Below are 13857 nucleotides of genomic sequence, written 5' to 3' on the forward strand. Positions count from 1 at the left end.
CACCCACATACCCCTAATCTAACCCAAACCCTCCTTAAATAAACCTAACACTACCCCCCTGAAGATCATCCTACCTTGAGTTGTCTTCAGCCAGCCGACCCACCGATGGAACCGAAGAGGAGATCCGGAGCGGCAGAAGTGATCCTCCAAGGGGCGCTGAAGAAGTCTTCCATCCGATGAAGTGATCCTCCAGGCGGCGCTGAAGAAGTCTTCCATACGGGCGATGTCATCTTCCAAGCGGCGCTGAAGAAGTCTTCCATCCGGGCGATGTCATCTTCCAAACGGGGTCTTCAATCTTCTTCTTCAGGATCCATCTTCATTCCGCCGACGCGGAACATCCTTCTTCCCCGACGGACTACCAACGAATGAAGGCTCCTTTAAGGGATGTCATCCAAGATGGCGTCCCTCGAATTCCGATTGGCTGATAGGATTCTATCAGCCAATCGGAATTAAGGTAGGAAAAATCTGATTGGCTGATTGAATCAGCCAATCAGATTCAAGTTCAATCCGATTGGCTGATCCAATCAGCCAATCAGATTGAGCTCGCATTCTATTGGCTGATCGGAACAGCCAATAGAATGCGAGCTCAATCTGATTGGCTGATTGAATCAGCCAATCGGATTGAACTTGAATCTGATTGGCTGATTCCATCAGCCAATCAGAATTTTCCTACCTTAATTCCGATTGGCTGATAGAAGGATGTTCTGCGTCGGTGGAATGAAGATGGATCCTGAAGAAGAAGATTGAAGACCCTGCTTGGAAGATGACATCGCCCGGATGGAAGACTTCTTCAGCGCCGCTTGGAAGATGACATCGCCCAGATGGAAGACTTCTTCAGCGCCGCATGGAGGATCACTTCATCGGATGGAAGACTTCTTCAGCGCCCCTTGGAGGATCACTTCTGCCTCTCTGGATCTCCTCTTCGGTTCCATCGGTGGGTCAGCTGGCTGAAGACAACTCAAGGTAGGATGATCTTCAGGGGGGTAGTGTTAGGTTTATTTAAGGGGGGTTTGGGTTAGATTAGTGGTATGTGGGTGGTGGGTTTTAATGTTGGGGGGTTGTATTTTTCTTTTACAGGCAAAAGAGCAGTTTTCTTTGGGGCATGACCCGCAAAAGGCCCTTTTAAGGGCTGGTAAGGTAAAAGAGCTTTGAACTTTTTAAATTTAGAATAGGGTAGGGCATTTTTTATTTTGGGGGTCTTAGATTAGGTGTAATTAGCTTAAAATTGTTGTAATATTTTTTAAATGTTTGTTACTTATTTTTTTTATTTTTTGTAACTTAGCTTTTTTTATTTTTTGTACTTTAGTTAGTTTATGTAATTGTATTTAATTGTAGTTATTTGTAGTTAGGTTTAATTGTAACAATTAATATAAATCCTAAAATAGCTACAATGTAATTATTAATTACATTGTAGCTATCTTAGGGTTTATTTTACAGGTAAGTATTTAGTTTTAAATAGGAATAATTTATTAAAGTATAGTGTAGTGTTAGGTGTAATTGTAACTTAGGTTACTTTTTATTTTACAGGTAAATTTCTCTTTATTTTAGATAGGTAGCTATTAAATAGTTAATAACTATTTAATAGCTATTGTACCTAGTTAAAATAAATTGAAATTTGCCTGTAAAATAAATATAAATCCTAAAATAGCTACAATATACTTATAATTTATATTGTAGCTATATTAGGGTTTATTTTAACAGGTAAGTATTTAGCTTTAAATAGGAATAATTTATTTAATAAGAGTTAATTTATTTCGTTAGATTTCAATTATATTTAACTTAGGGGGGTGTTAGGGTTAGACTTAGCTTTAGGGGTTAATACATTTATTAGAGTAGCAGTGAGGTCCGGTCGGCAGATTAGGGGTTAATACTTGAAGTTAGGTGTCAGCGATGTTAGGGAGGGCAGATTAGGGGTTAATACTATTTATTATAGGGTTATTGAGGCGGGAGTGAGGCGGATTAGGGGTTAATACATTTATTATAGTAGCGGTGAGGTCCGGTCGGCAGATTAGGGGTTAATAATTGTAGGTAGGTGGAGGCGACGTTGGGGGCGGCAGATTAGGGGTTAATAAATATAATATAGGGGTCGGCGGTGTTAGTGGCAGCAGATTAGGGGTACATAGGGATAACGTAGGTTGCGGCGGTGTACGAAGCGGCAGATTAGGGGTTAAAAAAAATATGCAGGTGTCAGCGATAGCGGGGGCCGCAGATTAGGGGTTAATAAGTGGGCTGCGTTAGGAGCTGAACGCTGCTTTTTTGCAGGTGTTAGGTTTTTTTTCAGCTCAAACAGACCCATTGTTTTCTATGGGGGAATCGTGCACGAGCACGTTTTTGAAGCTGGCCGCGTCCGTATGCACCGCTGGTATTTAGAGTTGCAGTGGCGGTAAATATGCTCTACGCACCCTTTTTGGAGCCTAACGCAGCCCTATTTAAAAGGTGTGGGGGAAAAAAAGCCAGCGTTAGATACGCGGGTCGTTACCGACAAAACTCTAAATCTAGCCGATAGTTTTTATATGAAAGAAACTGACTAGGTAAATCTGCATAACATACCCTATGGGTTCTTAAAAGGACAGGAGAGTGCATGGTCGAAAGGCAGACCTCTCAAATAAAGCAGGCCATATCTAAATTTTCATTAAGGCCAGTTGGTGCAAGAGTGGTTAAAGGGTAGATCCATTTACACTCTTTTTGGAGGAGACATTTGTCATTGTCTCCTCCACGACCATGCAACATAGAGAGCAATAAATACTGCTATTATTAATTATACGAGTGCTTGATTCCCTATCTTTTCTTAAGGTATATGTATTTTGATGTACCATTTCTTTTCTTGTAGTATCTGTGCAGGTTATAATTATAGGGTCTGCACCATTTTCTATATTGAATAGTTACAGCAAATATATATTCTTTGACTGAGCTGGCGTTATTTGACTCAATTATATTGACCAATGACCATTTGTCCTATACTGTTTTTTGTTTATATATAATGTTTTTGTGGAGAGTCAGCCACTAATATAAGCAAAATAAAGAAATTGTATTTAAGTTTTTAAGGTGCTAAATCGGCACCCTTGGTGCAGGCCCTGTAAAATAATACAAAATAAATTACAGCAAAAGATAGATGCCACAAAAGGGATATGATAAGCCCAACTGTCAAAGCCAGGGAATACAGCACTCTTTTTGAATTGAAAGATTTATTAGTAAAAAATCAAGCAGCAATTAAAGGGGTAGCGTATGAGCCATACACAGATACCATCAGAGGATGGAAACACTCTCTAGGCAGCTACTGCATGAAATATACAGTGACAAAAACACCCAATTAGTATAACATTAAGAATATGTATAGTGAAAAGGACCGGTCCTCATAACATAGGCGCCTGTAATAGCAAACATAAGTAATCAGCGGTAAAAAGTACATAGATTAGGTCAAGTAGCTGGTATGTAACTTCACCTCAGCACGGACTGACAACAACCTGCTGCACACAGAACCACTAACAGCTAGTGATGGTCAAACCTGAGCAGGAAAGAAGAAATGGTATCTATGTCATCCGTGCTAGGGATGCACTGGTAGTATCCAGTAATATGCAGAAAATGCGTGCTGAAATAAAAAAGGCGTGGTAATACACAGTTGATCATACAGATACATCAACACTTTGTAACAAAAAATAGCGCATTTTCATATGCAAAGTTGAGCCACCTTAGGTAAGTGGGCATAATCAGTACACTGTTGATCATACAGATACATCAACACTTTGTAACAAAAAATAGCGCATTTTCATATGCAAAGTTGAGCCACCTTAGGTAAGTGGGCATAATCAGTACACTGTTGATCATACAGATACATCAACACTTTAAAGAGAATAGAAACACATTTTTATATGTGCGGTTAAGCCGCCTTAGGTTTGGTGGATATATAACCTCAATTCACGGCTGCTATGGGGAGCACACCGTATCCTTAGTCAGACCTGTACCATAAAACGGTCCACAAGTTTCATAGCCAACGTATCAAAGCAGTTCCAAATAGGTGAGCGTGCTGCTTATTGAGACAGATCAACTCAGACAAAAGTACTTAGCTTTCACTTTGCCAATGCATTTCATGAACATGCGCTAATCAAGTGTCATCTAGAATGGCATTATTTGGATTCAGCGCCTTCACAGGTTACGAGGTAAGGACTTCAATGCCTATGCGCGTTTCACCCCCACGTCACAATACTCAACTGGGCTTATTCAGGGCTGATTGTACACTCCCACTTTCAGGTCTTTTAAGCACATTTTTTGCGTTCTCCCACGGAATGAGGTGAAAGGATACATTGTAATTGATTGGGTTGTCAGGTAACATTGTTTCTTAACTTATAATTCAGTTTCACATGCTTCCTGATATTTACAAACATAAAATATTTACATAGCTTATTGATATTATAAGGAATTCCTCATAATCAAAAGGAGCATAGCTGATTTCACTCTGTCAGATGAATATATCTTTTCAATACTACAACTTGTAAGTACAATTTCTGATAACAAACAACCTCTAGAGAGTACTAGTACATTATTTTTATCCCCAAAAAACAGGCAAGATCAAGTTTCTCATTAAGGCCATGAGGAGAGATAGTGGATAGTCTGTATATCCAACCGCATTCCTTCTGCAGAAGGCATTTATCCTGGTCCCCCCTCTGCTATTAGATATACCTTTATCTATGCCAGTAAACCACTCTGGATTACTTGCATGAAAGAGTTGAAAGTGTCTTGCGACACTACTAGTTTTACACTTGTTCTTAATGTCATCTCGGTGTTCCTTAATCCTGTCCTTAAAAACATGCTTCATTTTTCCTACATAAAAGCAGGGACAAGAACAGGATAAGAGATACACCACCCCCTCGCAATTGCAATTGAAAAAATATCTACGTTTAAGTTATTCACAAATTCATTGAGCATTTCTGTAGATCCTTGGATCTACAGAAATGTTCAATGAATTTGTGAATAGCTTAAATCAAATATCAAATATCAAATTGACACTTCAATCAGATAAAAACAAAATCTCTTTTCTAAACCTAAATGTAAAGGTAGAAGAGGGCAAACTAACATTAGAAAATTACTGTAAAAGTACTGCGACCAATAGTATCCTTTTAGCTTTGAGTCATCACCCAGAGTATTTAAAAAGAGGGATCCCACTGATCAATTCCTAAGGTTACATCGCAACTATTCTTCTAAAATGAAATTTGAAAAACATGCAGATGAAATGCACAATAGATTTACAGACAGGGGATACTCTTAAAGAAGCATACAAAGAGAGAAGCGCTCTACCAGGAACGAACAAGAGCTCAGTGGCTTGTTCTATGGCGATTTACCACCCGGAGGCAGCCTCTTTTAGACCAGTGTGCTTTTCACAGAAGAAAACTTTCCTGAAGTATATCAGTCTGATCCCGCCAAATAAGGTCAGTCCAGCCCCGAAATACCAGGCAATTCTCCTCTGAACAAGGAACATGACAACCCCAGACGATCGTTTCGGCCTCCTATGGGCCTCGTCAGTGAGGTGCAGCCACATTCCTCTAAGCACACTGGTCAAGGAGTCCACGTCTGGTTTCCCCCATCACCCATAGGGAGACTTCCCCAGGGTCATAATAATTTGCATACAAAGAGAGAAGCGCTCTACCAGGAACGAACAAGAGCTCAGTGGCTTGTTCTATGGCGATTTACCACCCGGAGGCAGCCTCTTTTAGACCAGTGTGCTTTTCACAGAAGAAAACTTTCCTGAAGTATATCAGTCTGATCCCGCCAAATAAGGTCAGTCCAGCCCCAAAATACCAGGCAATTCTCCTCTGAACAAGGAACATGACAACCCCAGACGATCGTTTCGGCCTCCTATGGGCCTCGTCAGTGAGGTGCAGCCACATTCCTCTAAGCACACTGGTCAAGGAGTCCACGTCTGGTTTCCCCCATCACCCATAGGGAGACTTCCCCAGGGTCATAATAATTTGCATACAAAGAGAGAAGCGCTCTACCAGGAACGAACAACAGCTCAGTGGCTTGTTCTATGGTGATTTACCACCCGGAGGCAGCCTCTTTTAGACCAGTGTGCTTTTCACAGAAGAAAACTTTCCTGAAGTATATCAGTCTGATCCCGCCAAATAAGGTCAGTCCAGCCCCGAAATACCAGGCAATTCTCCTCTGAACAAGGAACATGACAACCCCAGACGATCGTTTCGGCCTCCTATGGGCCTCGTCAGTGAGGTGCAGCAACATTCCTCTAAGCACACTGGTCAAGGAGTCCACGTCTGGTTTCCCCCATCACCCATAGGGAGACTTCCCCAGGGTCATAATAATTTGCATACAAAGAGAGAAGCGCTCTACCAGGAACGAACAACAGCACAGTGGCTTGTTCTATGGCGATTTACCACCCGGAGGCAGCCTCTTTTAGACCAGTGTGCTTTTCACAGAAGAAAACTTTCCTGAAGTATATCAGTCTGATCCCGCCAAATAAGGTCAGTCCAGCCCCGAAATACCAGGCAATTCTCCTCTGAACAAGGAACATGACAACCCCAGACGATCGTTTCGGCCTCCTATGGGCCTCGTCAGTGAGGTGCAGCCACATTCCTCTAAGCACACTGGTCAAGGAGTCCACGTCTGGTTTCCCCCATCACCCATAGGGAGACTTCCCCAGGGTCATAATAATTTGCATACAAAGAGAGAAGCGCTCTACCAGGAACGAACAACAGCTCAGTGGCTTGTTCTATGGCGATTTACCACCCGGAGGCAGCCTCTTTTAGACCAGTGTGCTTTTCACAGAAGAAAACTTTCCTGAAGTATATCAGTCTGATCCCGCCAAATAAGGTCAGTCCAGCCCCGAAATACCAGGCAATTCTCCTCTGAACAAGGAACATGACAACCCCAGATGATCGTTTCGGCCTCCTATGGGCCTCGTCAGTGAGGTGCAGCCACATTCCTCTAAGCACACTGGTCAAGGAGTCCACGTCTGGTTTCCCCCATCACCCATAGGGAGACTTCCCCAGGGTCATAATAATTTGCATACAAAGAGAGAAGCGCTCTACCAGGAACAAACAACAGCTCAGTGGCTTGTTCTATGGTGATTGACCACCCGGAGGCAGCCTCTTTTAGACCAGTGTGCTTTTCACAGAAGAAAACTTTCCTGAAGTATATCAGTCTGATCCCGCCAAATAAGGTCAGTCCAGCCCCGAAATACCAGGCGATTCTCCTCTGAACAAGGAACATGACAACCCCAGACGATCGTTTCGGCCTCCTATGGGCCTCGTCAGTGAGGTGCAGCCACATTCCTCTAAGCACACTGGTCAAGGAGTCCACGTCTGGTTTCCCCCATCACCCATAGGGAGACTTCCCCAGGGTCATAATAATTTGCATACAAAGAGAGAAGCGCTCTACCAGGAACGAACAACAGCTCAGTGGCTTGTTCTATGGCGATTTACCACCCGGAGGCAGCCTCTTTTAGACCAGTGTGCTTTTCACAGAAGAAAACTTTCCTGAAGTATATCAGTCTGATCCCGCCAAATAAGGTCAGTCCAGCCCGAAATACCAGGCAATTCTCCTCTGAACAAGGAACATGACAACCCCAGACGATCGTTTCGGCCTCCTATGGGCCTCGTCAGTGAGGTGCAGCCACATTCCTCTAAGCACACTGGTCAAGGAGTCCACGTCTGGTTTCCCCCATCACCCATAGGGAGACTTCCCCAGGGTCATAATAATTTGCATACAAAGAGAGAAGCGCTCTACCAGGAACGAACAACAGCTCAGTGGCTTGTTCTATGGCGATTTACCACCTGGAGGCAGCCTCTTTTAGACCAGTGTGCTTTTCACAGAAGAAAACTTTCCTGAAGTATATCAGTCTGATCCCTCCAAATAAGGTCAGTCCAGCCCCGAAATACCAGGCAATTCTCCTCTGAACAAGGAACATGACAACCCCAGATGATCGTTTCGGCCTCCTATGGGCCTCGTCAGTGAGGTGCAGCCACATTCCTCTAAGCACACTGGTCAAGGAGTCCACGTCTGGTTTCCCCCATCACCCATAGGGAGACTTCCCCAGGGTCATAATAATTTGCATACAAAGAGAGAAGCGCTCTACCAGGAACGAACAACAGCTCAGTGGCTTGTTCTATGGCGATTTACCACCCGGAGGCAGCCTCTTTTAGACCAGTGTGCTTTTCACAGAAGAAAACTTTCCTGAAGTATATCAGTCTGATCCCGCCAAATAAGGTCAGTCCAGCCCCGAAATACCAGGCAATTCTCCTCTGAACAAGGAACATGACAACCCCAGACGATCGTTTCGGCCTCCTATGGGCCTCGTCAGTGAGGTGCAGCCACATTCCTCTAAGCACACTGGTCAAGGAGTCCATGTCTGGTTTCCCCCATCACCCATAGGGAGACTTCCCCAGGGTCATAATAATTTGCATACAAAGAGAGAAGCGCTCTACCAGGAACGAACAACAGCTCAGTGGCTTGTTCTATGGCGATTTACCACCCGGAGGCAGCCTCTTTTAGACCAGTGTGCTTTTCACAGAAGAAAACTTTCCTGAAGTATATCAGTCTGATCCCGCCAAATAAGGTCAGTCCAGCCCGAAATACCAGGCAATTCTCCTCTGAACAAGGAACATGACAACCCCAGATGATTGTTTCGGCCTCCTATGGGCCTCGTCAGTGAGGTGCAGCCACATTCCTCTAAGCACACTGGTCAAGGAGTCCACGTCTGGTTTCCCCCATCACCCATAGGGAGACTTCCCCAGGGTCATAATAATTTGCATACAAAGAGAGAAGCGCTCTACCAGGAAGGAGGCCGAAATGATCGTCTGGGGTTGTCATGTTCCTTGTTGAGAGGAGAATTGCCTGGTATTTCGGGGCTGGACTGACCTTACTTGGCGGGATCAGACTGATATACTTCAGGAAAGTTTTCTTCTGTGAAAAGCACACTGGTCTAAAAGAGGCTGCCTCCAGGTGGTAAATCGCCATAGAACAAGCCACTGAGCTGTTGTTCGTTCCTGGTAGAGCGCTTCTCTCTTTGTATGCAAATTATTATGACCCTGGGGAAGTCTCCCTATGGGTGATGGGGGAAACCAGACGTGGACTCCTTGCCCAGTGTGCTTAGAGGAATGTGGCTGCACCTCACTGACGAGGCCCATAGGAGGCCGAAACGATCGTCTGGGGTTGTCATGTTCCTTGTTCAGAGGAGAATTGCCTGATATTTCGGGGCTGGACTGACCTTACTTGGCGGGATCAGACTGATATACTTCAGGAAAGTTTTCTTCTGTGAAAAGCACACTGGTCTAAAAGAGGCTGCCTCCAGGTGGTAAATCGCCATAGAACAAGCCACTGAGCTGTTGTTCGTTCCTGGTAGAGCGCTTCTCTCTTTGTATGCAAATTATTATGACCCTGGGGAAGTCTCCCTATGGGTGATGGGGGAAACCAGACGTGGACTCCTTGCCCAGTGTGCTTAGAGGAATGTGGCTGCACCTCACTGACAAGGCCCATAGGAGGCCGAAACGATCGTCTGGGGTTGTCATGTTCCTTGTTCAGAGGAGAATTGCCTGGTATTTCGGGGCTGGACTGACCTTACTTGGCGGGATCAGACTGATATACTTCAGGAAAGTTTTCTTCTGTGAAAAGCACACTGGTCTAAAAGAGGATGCCTCCAGGTGGTAAATCGCCATAGAACAAGCCACTGAGCTGTTGTTTGTTCCTGGTAGAGCGCTTCTCTCTTTGTATGCAAATTATTATGACCCTGGGGAAGTCTCCCTATGGGTGATGGGGGAAACCAGATGTGGACTCCTTGCCCAGTGTGCTTAGAGGAATGTGGCTGCACCTCACTGACGAGGCCCATAGGAGGCCGAAACGATCATCTGGGGTTGTCATGTTCCTTGTTCAGAGGAGAATTGCCTGGTATTTCGGGGCTGGACTGACCTTACTTGGCGGGATCAGACTGATATACTTCAGGAAAGTTTTCTTCTGTGAAAAGTACACTGGTCTAAAAGAGGCTGCCTCCAGGTGGTAAATCGCCATAGAACAAGCCACTGAGCTGTTGTTCGTTCCTGGTAGAGCGCTTCTCTCTTTGTATGCAAATTATTATGACCCTGGGGAAGTCTCCCTATGGGTGATGGGGGAAACCAGATGTGGACTCCTTGCCCAGTGTGCTTAGAGGAATGTGGCTGCACCTCACTGACGAGGCCCATAGGAGGCCGAAACGATCATCTGGGGTTGTCATGTTCCTTGTTCAGAGGAGAATTGCCTGGTATTTCGGGGCTGGACTGACCTTACTTGGCGGGATCAGACTGATATACTTCAGGAAAGTTTTCTTCTGTGAAAAGTACACTGGTCTAAAAGAGGCTGCCTCCAGGTGGTAAATCGCCATAGAACAAGCCACTGAGCTGTTGTTCGTTCCTGGTAGAGCGCTTCTCTCTTTGTATGCAAATTATTATGACCCTGGGGAAGTCTCCCTATGGGTGATGGGGGAAACCAGACGTGGACTCCTTGCCCAGTGTGCTTAGAGGAATGTGGCTGCACCTCACTGACGAGGCCCATAGGAGGCCGAAACGATCGTCTGGGGTTGTCATGTTCCTTGTTCAGAGGAGAATTGCCTGTTTTTTTGGGGCTGGACTGACCTTACTTGGCGGGATCAGACTGATATACTTCAGGAAAGTTTTCTTCTGTGAAAAGCACACTGGTCTAAAAGAGGCTGCCTCCAGGTGGTAAATCGCCATAGAACAAGCCACTGAGCTGTTGTTCGTTCCTGGTAGAGCGCTTCTCTCTTTGTATGCAAATTATTATGACCCTGGGGAAGTCTCCCTATGGGTGATGGGGGAAACCAGATGTGGACTCCTTGCCCAGTGTGCTTAGAGGAATGTGGCTGCACCTCACTGACGAGGCCCATAGGAGGCCGAAACGATCGTCTGGGGTTGTCATGTTCCTTGTTCAGAGGAGAATTGCCTGGTATTTCGGGGCTGGACTGACCTTACTTGGCGGGATCAGACTGATATACTTCAGGAAAGTTTTCTTCTGTGAAAAGCACACTGGTCTAAAAGAGGCTGCCTCCAGGTGGTAAATCGCCATAGAACAAGCCACTGAGCAGTTGTTCGTTCCTGGTAGAGCGCTTCTCTCTTTGTATGCAAATTATTATGACCCTGGGGAAGTCTCCCTATGGGTGATGGGGGAAACCAGACGTGGACTCCTTGCCCAGTGTGCTTAGAGGAATGTGGCTGCACCTTACTGACGAGGCCCATAGGAGGCCGAAACGATCGTCTGGGGTTGTGATGTTCCTTGTTCAGAGGAGAATTGCCTGGTATTTCGGGGCTGGACTGACCTTACTTGGCGGGATCAGACTGATATACTTCAGGAAAGTTTTCTTCTGTGAAAAGCACACTGGTCTAAAAGAGGCTGCCTCCAGGTGGTAAATCGCCATAGAACAAGCCACTGAGCTGTTGTTCGTTCCTGGTAGAGCGCTTCTCTCTTTGTATGCAAATTATTATGACCCTGGGGAAGTCTCCCTATGGGTGATGGGGGAAACCAGACGTGGACTCCTTGCCCAGTGTGCTTAGAGGAATGTGGCTGCACCTCACTGACGAGGCCCATAGGAGGCCGAAACGATCGTCTGGGGTTGTCATGTTCCTTGTTCAGAGGAGAATTGCCTGGTATTTCGGGGCTGGACTGACCTTACTTGGCGGGATCAGACTGATATACTTCAGGAAAGTTTTCTTCTGTGAAAAGCACACTGGTCTAAAAGAGGCTGCCTCCAGGTGGTAAATCGCCATAGAACAAGCCACTGAGCTGTTGTTCGTTCCTGGTAGAGCGCTTCTCTCTTTGTATGCAAATTATTATGACCCTGGGGAAGTCTCCCTATGGGTGATGGGGGAAACCAGACGTGGACTCCTTGCCCAGTGTGCTTAGAGGAATGTAACTGCACCTCACTGACGAGGCCCATAGGAGGCCGAAACGATCGTCTGGGGTTGTCATGTTCCTTGTTCAGAGGAGAATTGCCTGGTATTTCGGGGCTGGACTGACCTTACTTGGCGGGATCAGACTGATATACTTCAGGAAAGTTTTCTTCTGTGAAAAGCACACTGGTCTAAAAGAGGCTGCCTCCAAGTGGTAAATCGCCATAGAACAAGCCACTGAGCTGTTGTTCGTTCCTGGTAGAGCGCTTCTCTCTTTGTATGCAAATTATTATGACCCTGGGGAAGTCTCCCTATGGGTGATGGGGGAAACCAGACGTGGACTCTTTGCCCAGTGTGCTTAGAGGAATGTGGCTGCACCTCACTGACGAGGCCCATAGGAGGCCGAAACGATCGTCTGGGGTTGTCATGTTCCTTGTTCAGAGGAGAATTGCCTGGTATTTCGGGGCTGGACTGACCTTACTTGGCGGGATCAGACTGATATACTTCAGGAAAATTTTCTTCTGTGAAAAGCACACTGGTCTAAAAGAGGCTGCCTCCAGGTGGTAAATCACCATAGAACAAGCCACTGAGCTGTTGTTCGTTCCTGGTAGAGCGCTTCTCTCTTTGTATGCAAATTATTATGACCCTGTGGAAGTCTCCCTATGGGTGATGGGGGAAACCAGACGTGGACTCCTTGCCCAGTGTGCTTAGAGGAATGTGGCTGCACCTCACTGACGAGGCCCATAGGAGGCCGAAACGATCGTCTGGGGTTGTCATGTTCCTTGTTCAGAGGAGAATTGCCTGGTATTTCGGGGCTGGACTGACCTTACTTGGCGGGATCAGACTGATATACTTCAGGAAAGTTTTCTTCTGTGAAAAGCACACTGGTCTAAAAGAGGCTGCCTCCAGGTGGTAAATCGCCATAGAACAAGCCACTGAGCTGTTGTTCGTTCCTGGTAGAGCGCTTCTCTCTTTGTATGTAAATTATTATGACCCTGGGGAAGTCTCCCTATGGGTGATGGGGGAAACCAGACGTGGACTCCTTGCCCAGTGTGCTTAGAGGAATGTGGCTGCACCTCACTGACGAGGCCCATAGGAGGCCGAAACGATTGTCTGGGGTTGTCATGTTCCTTGTTCAGAGGAGAATTGCCTGGTATTTCGGGGCTGGACTGACCTTACTTGGCGGGATCAGACTGATATACTTCAGGAAAGTTTTCTTCTGTGAAAAGCACACTGGTCTAAAAGAGGCTGCCTCCAGGTGGTAAATCGCCATAGAACAAGCCACTGAGCTGCTGTTCGTTCCTGGTAGAGCGCTTCTCTCTTTGTATGCAGATACTCTTAAAGAAGTTTATCCGTAGCCAGAAAGAGGGCCAGAAACACTGAAAGAGACAAACTTCTTTATCCAAAAAAAAGAGAGAACAGCTCTGAGATAAGACTAGTCACACAATATAACTGTCATTGGTTATGGAAATCGTTAAAAAACATTGTGATCTTCTCAGCAGTGAAGAAAACTTAAGTGAACAAGTAGGGAATCACCCTTTGCTTACAGCTAGAAGAGCCCCAAATTTAAGAGACAAGCTAGTACAAAGCAATTACAAAGCAAAGCCTCTCCTAAAGAATTGGTTATCAAACCACAAAGTAGTGGGTTACTATCCCTGTGGTAGCTGTGTCACGTGAATTCATGCTTAAAACCAAAACTTTTAAAGATTGGAAAGGGAGAACCTTTAAACTTAGTTATTTTTTCAATTGGAATACCGAGGAGGTGGTGTATTTCTTATTCTGTTCTTGTCCCTGCTTTTATGTACGAAAAAACGAAGTGCGTTTTTAAGGACAAGATTAACCCTTTCAGGTCCTATGTCGGACTATAGCCGACAAAGTGTTTTACCGCATGCGGTCAAGCTCCGGATATATTCCGATATTTGCAATTTTGAAATTTACAGCTAAATAGCGCCATCTAGTGGTGACTTGCTATTTAGCT

This window comes from Bombina bombina, chromosome 6 (genome assembly GCF_027579735.1).
Source record: "Bombina bombina isolate aBomBom1 chromosome 6, aBomBom1.pri, whole genome shotgun sequence".
In the NCBI taxonomy this organism is placed as follows: domain Eukaryota; kingdom Metazoa; phylum Chordata; class Amphibia; order Anura; family Bombinatoridae; genus Bombina; species Bombina bombina.